Genomic DNA, 6,859 nt, shown 5'->3' with positions numbered 1-6,859 from the left:
AAAAAAAAAAAAAGAAAAGAAACTATATGGGTTTGGGGATATGGGAACAAATTGACAACATCAACTCAAAAGATTGAATAGAAATTTCAGGGGCTGTGAGTTTATGTTAATGAGGAAGGATCAACTCAGAAAAGGAGGGTGAGAATGACTGGCACAATTCAAAGAATGTAATCAATGTAGAATTTTAAAAAATTTTTTTTCAATGTAAAATTTAAAGGGGAAAAAGCAAATGTCCAAATGGAAGAAACACATTTCACACAGTAAAAAGGTTAATATTTTCATATATATAATCTTTTCATAGTTAAAATATTAATATTTCTCTTCATGTGCACAAATATATACAGTGAGAAGACCTAGAAATCAATAGGAAAAAGGTCTATCATGCAACAGGTACCTAAGTAAAGGATTTAAGCAGCTAATTTAAAGAAAAGGAAATACAAGTGACTTTTAACATATGAAAAGATTCTGTAAAATTGGCCAAAATTCGAGCTTAGAAAGGCATCCAAAAATAAAGAAGGCTGGCACATCGGCTTCCTATGAGGCTAAGAATACAGCTCAAATACAGTCAGTAGAGCGCCCCCAGGAGAAACAAGCTTGATCACAATGCCATCATCAAGTTCCCCCATGAAGAAGATCAAGGATAACACACTGTGTTCATTGTGGATGTCAAGATCAACCAGCACCAGATCAAGCAGGCTGTGAAGCAGCTCTGTGACAGTGACAAAGCCTGATGGGACACAGTGGCTTATGTTCCACAGATTCCTGACTGACACTTTTAGATGTTGCCAACAAAATCAGAATCATCTAAACTGAGTCCAGCTGGCTAATGCTATTCAATTAGAAACAAATTTTGAGTTTAATAGCACAACATAATGTTAATAGCATTGATCCTATAATCAGAGTACCTGAGTTTAAAATGTCACTCAGTAGCTGTGTGATTTGGGCAAATTAGGTACTTAAATTGTTTCAGTTTATTCATCTGAATAAACTACCTCAAAGAAATTAAATAAGATTACATGACATTATGTACATTTGGAAGAGGACAGCACACTTGACTACATATAGTAATAAGCACTGTTCAAGTATTAACTATAATACAGCTGCTGATGAGCAACAAGTGAGATACTTTCAGCAATAGTGAAAATAAAACAAAACATCTAATGAAAAAACAGGCAATTTACATTGGAACTCACAAGAAAAGACAATTTGGCAGTCTATTGTCATAGTTACACCAAGCAAATATGTTTTCATTTAGAAATGTCACTTCTAGAAACGTATCCCCCAAATATCCTTGCACACAAGTAGAATGACACAAAGCAAGAAAAGTTTTAAGTCACCAGAAGGTTGACTGCTAAAACAAAATCAAAAAAGAAAGTAAAATGATTTTATTTTCACAGGTCTTTTTTTACAGCATACATAAATATCAAGACAGGAAATAACACCATGGCTCCTAAATATGAACTTAAAAAAAATTAGACTATCATCAAGTCAATTCTGACTCAGAGACCCTGTACAAGCTTTCAAGGCTATAAATCTTTACGCGATAGCCTCATTTCCCCCCACTTCACCCCACAGAAAGGCTGGTATGCTTGAACCACTGACCAATGGTCAGCAGTCCAACTTACTTGACAGCACCACCAGGACTCCTTAACCAGATAATAGTTAATATAAATTATGATATTTCCATCCAATAAACTACTATACAGGTGTTAGGAGAGAAAAAGTAATAAAGCAGCTCTCTCTGTAATCTAGAAAGCTCTCCAAGATAAGATAGGGGGGGCTGGGGAATACAGAACTGTAGGGAAGCTTTTGCGTGAAAAACGGGGAAAGAGTCTATGTTCATATTTGTAAGTATTTGGCTATAGGAAGTCTAAAAGACTATACAAAGAAAACTGGAGAAGTGCTTAGGAGGGAATAGGAAACCAAGTGACTGGGAGATAAGCATGGCTGTGAGACTTTTCACTGCTTTGACATAAAATATATTAATACTTATATTTATAAGTATATATATTCTTATATTCCACCATTTAAATGTATTACCTTTTCAAAAGATTAAATTTTAAAACTAAACTAAAGCTCATGGAAGAAATTTGCCTAAAGTCATACAGCTAATAATTAAGGAGGTTCAGTACTATTAGGACTTCCAATATTTTTTCCTTATACTACACTGCCTTACAGTACATTTCTTTATACTACACTGGCATGGTCGGTAGTTCAAACCACCAGCAGCTTCCGCAGGAAAGTAAACAGTCAGTCTCAGAAACCCACAAGGGGTCACTATGAATCAACACTCACTCCACGTCAGTGAATTTGTTTGTCTACATCGCCTTTCTAGCATTTTCAGGAATGAAAGACTTCAAAATTATCACAAGTAGGCTATTCTCTGAAATACACACTCTTGAGCAGGGGTCCTCAAACTTTTTAAACAGGGGGCCAGTTCACTGTGCCTCAGACCTGTTGGAGGGCCGGGCTATCGTTTAAAAAAACACTATGAACAAATTCCTATGCACACTGCACATATCTTATTTTGAAGTAAAAAAACAAATGGGGTAAAAACACCCAGCAGGCCAGATAAATGTCCTCGGCGGGCCGCATGTGGCCTGCGAGCCGAGCTGTAGTTTGAGGACGCCTGCTCTTGAGTGTTCAGCAAAAATACCAGCCTACTGACATGTTTTAAAGTGGCAAAGTAATGGCATATCCAGTGCTGGCAAAATGGAGTTCGAGACCATGAACAGATATACCAGCCCAGTGAACTAGAATGTTTTGTCCCATCGGACTGTGGTGCTGTTGTCCACTGGCATGTTCTTCACTGCCTGGTTCTTTGTTATGAGGAAACCTTCACCAGGTACACACAGGATTATCTACAAAGACTTCCTCGTCGTGTTGGCCCCACTCTTCATGGGCTTTGGGGTCCTCTATCCGGGAATCTACATATAATACCACCACCTCCCACGGTCCCAACCAGGGGGTCTCACTGAATTTCTGCTTTTGTAAATTAGATGTGTTTTGTTTATTTTTCATTATTGCTGAAAGTATCTCATTTGTTGCTAATAATAAAAGCAGTGGCATGACATGTAAAGGGGCATCAGAAGAGAGTAAAGCCATCAATGAAATGGACTGACACCATGGATGCATCAATGGTCTCAGCCATAGGAACAATTGTGAGGATGGCTCAGGACCAGGCAGTGTTGTGCAGAGGGTCCCGATGGGTCAGAACCAGCTCGATGACACCTAAACAACAGTGAGACACGCTGAAGCTATCTACTTCTTTTCTTCTTTTGATTTTTCTACATTTTATTATTTCAGACCAGGTAACAATTCCATAAAATATGTGGGAAAAGCATGGAAGTGTTCGATGCTGAAGACCCCAGGTCTGGGGTGGAGGCACAAGCGGCCAGAGCAACAGTGGTGCTATAGGAAGTCTATAACGAGCTACACTTAGGTTAATGAAGTCAGGGCCCATGACCGCTGGGAGGGGCCCTCAGTGGCGGTAGCAGTTGTCCGGAACAGCCCTTGGAACCCAATCCTGGGGAGGGCAGGGCAAGGATGCTGTCCCCACAGGGGGACAGCTAGCAGAAGAATGGGTGCAAACATGCAGACACATTCCAGGCAAGGAATCACTGGAAGGGTGCACAAGTGGGTGGCGCTGGTCAGAATCTGACAGTTTTAAATAGTATTCTCTAAAATGATTTCTACTTTTTCCCCCCCTTCACTTTTTTTTTTTTTAAAGCAAATATGCACAGGTGGCCCTCAGGAACGGTGGCACCTCACAATTCTTGTGCTTTTTCCTTTGGGGCTTCCAACAATTAAGGCAGGGTGGGGAGGGCAGGAGGCTCCCTGTAAACATTTGGATTTGGGCTGCATTGGGGGTGAAGCCATCTTCATATAATGACATGGAAATAATATAATACTCGATTTTGGTCCAAAATATTCACCATTATACAATGAAATAGGGACTATTAGAGACAAAACCCATAATGGCTTTTTTCATAGGTTTAAAATTCCAAAACAATATTCATTTTCAGAATAAAATGTAATTTATGAAGCTAAAAATACACCTATACAATCTTTCACAAAGAAAAAAGGGCATAAAATCAAGTCAGCTTTCTACTCCAAGTAAACTAAGGAATGAGCACATATGAGTCTGTGGTTTGCTCTTTATAATTTGTTAGACCCCTAAGTAAAAATGTACTGGAGATCCTGGTATGCTAGGACCCTAATAGCCTCTAACACAAAATCAAATATAAATAAAGGCCCATCATATGCCAAATCACAAAAGATTTGTGTTTTAAGAGACAAGTTCAAACATATCTATGTAAGAGAATAACACTTCATACATCCAGGACACAGGTATCTAAGATCTCCGTGTTAATACACACACGAAGATCTGTACCACAGTACTGTATTATGTTCTAACAGGTACAAAGGATCCCCAGTTAACCCAGTTCTAGGTAAGCAGCCCACCTAATATCTCCTCTGTCCCATCTCCTGCCATCACACGAGGTAATTATGACAGCCATACTCATGACATGTGGCCACACTTCACTTCTTGTTACTTCCCTTTCCCTTCAACAGCACTGAGACTGTGAAATGTTGTCTTTGCTGTGATAAACTGCACTATGGGCTTTCCCTGCTTTCTACAACCTTGTCTTCTTGATGGTCTCATTATCCCAGTACACCAAGCCTCCTGAAGGTTTTCCTTCTTATCAACCCCAGTTTAGGCACTCAAAATCACATCCCCACACTATCTCAAGCAGTGTAAAATTGCTTCGCAATTCATCTGTCTTATCAATTCCAAATCTGGATCAACCCAACTATCTTTTTTTTGCCCCCTTGATCTTAAGCTGTCTGAGAAAGGGAAAAACCTCATGCTATTGGGCCTCATTACAAACACACTACTGCTAATGTTAGCAGGCCCTTCTATGAGATTAGTCAGCAGCAATCCTTTTTGTTTTGTTTCTATCCGTTTTCATTCTCATTGCAGATTTCCATGTCACAAGACTCAACCCAGAAACTCATTAGTTCCTTTAGTCTCCAGCAATAGTCTACTCCACAGTAACTGGGCACATCAAGAAAATAGGGCCAGCAATGAGTGAACAAGTGTGCTATACACAATTGATGTGTGTATGGATTGTGATAAGAGTTGTATGAGCCCCTAATAAAATGATAGAAAGAAAGAAAGAAAAGAAGACCATTTGTCACCTTGCTATCTTTTTGGTAGCAGTACAAAAGGTAGAGAATAAAGTGCCAACACATATTTCCTAAGTAAAGCTTCTCCACAATCTACAAAATTAAATTCTACCCATCTGAAGAGGCTTCCAAAAGTTTGTGGAAGAACGGAATTAAAAGATCCTGAGATTTTCCACAAACTTTTGGAAGCCCCATCATATTACAAAGAAAAACACACATGTGCTAAAGTGGAAAGAACGTAAGCTTCAGAGATAGGCAGACCTTGCTGAAATCCTTGCCTACAATCTTCCCAACTGGAAAAGGGGGATACTGAAACCACAAATCTGGTGTGATCTGTGTAAAACAGCATCTCTATAGTACCTGGCACCTAGTATCCTCTATTCTCAATAAAGATTAGTTTCACCACTGCCAGCTTTCCTTCACAACCATGTGTTGACAAAGGAATCTGCTTCCCATTTACTCAATATATCATAATCTAGCTATTGCCAATATTGCCACCACCATACTACCCAACCTGCCTTTCAAAGCTAATTACTAAATTCAGCAGTATTTTTCCCAATCCTAAATCAACTTGACCTCTGGAGCACCTGACACTGATGTTCACTCTCCCTTCTTGAAACCCTTTCTTCCCTTGGCTTCTGTCACAATGCCATTCTGTTCCAGTTCTTGTCCCATTCTTTTATCCTCTCATGTTCAGTGTGTCTTAGTGTTCAAACAATGATGTCCCTTCGGGTCCACAGTTAGGTCTTTTCTGCTATTCTTTGTGTTAAAACCATTTCATATTCATACTAAAGCTTTAAATTTCACCCATATATTCTCTCTTGGCTTCCAAATACACGTATTCAGTTCTAAGTTTTCTCTCAGTTTTCAAACCCAGTTAACCACAATGATATCTCAAACGTACTTCAAACTCAGCTCATCCATAAACAAAGTCATCGCTGCTGCTGCTGTTAATTGCCACCTGGGTGGACTCTGACTCCAAGTTTGTGACCTTTCTGAAGATCACCAGGCTTTATCTCTGATGCGCCTCTGGGTGGGTTTGAGCCACCAACTTTTCAGTTAGCAGTCCAGTGCTTAACCACACCACTCAGGGTTTATCTCCAAATTCATGGCCTTCCTAAAACGGCTTCTCTTGATCCTTATTTCAATTCACACTAACAGCTATCCCATCAGCCAAATCAGAAACCTCTCTTTCATCCTTCCAACTGTTTTCCAAACATCTTGGAATTGTGTGCCCTTCTTTGCCACTTCCCCGGCCTGCCCCACTTCATCTTCTCACCTGGATTAGCACACTAGTTTCCTGCGGCGGCTTCCTGCCACCACACTTCACCTTGAGTCTTCACTTTCAATTCTCTCTCTGCTCTCACCAAGGTAATCCAAACTCCCGCTTACAAAACCTCCACTGGACCCCCATGCCAACAGAATCAAGTCGGCATTCTTGAACGAGCTTTTTCTTAAGGGTAGCTATTGAAATGTTTTCAAAGTTGACCGACCTGGGTTTCGTTTCTGGCTAAGCAAGAATACTGGCTTAGCCTGGAGTCTATAACAAGTGGAGGCTAAGCAGCAGGGGATGGAAAATGGGGACGGTGCGGGCGAAAAGAGGGAAGTCCTCTGGAGAGAGAAGATGCAGCGGAGGGGGGCGTTCTGGGGAGCAGAGTGTGTTTGGGGG

At 40.3% G+C, this 6,859-nt stretch overlaps 1 protein-coding gene across 1 annotated transcript in view; it reads right to left on the bottom strand.

The window, feature by feature from the left end:
• LOC123521876 (dual specificity testis-specific protein kinase 2-like) overlaps positions 1–6,859 on the bottom strand; it is an 83,313-nt gene that overhangs the window by 75,721 nt on the left and 733 nt on the right. The window lies entirely within an intron of this gene.

This window comes from Echinops telfairi, unplaced genomic scaffold (genome assembly GCF_000313985.2).
Source record: "Echinops telfairi isolate 266 unplaced genomic scaffold, ASM31398v2 ScPeMD7_443;HRSCAF=831, whole genome shotgun sequence".
Lineage (NCBI taxonomy): Eukaryota > Metazoa > Chordata > Mammalia > Afrosoricida > Tenrecidae > Echinops > Echinops telfairi.
This window is presented reverse-complemented; position numbering and strand designations above follow the sequence as displayed.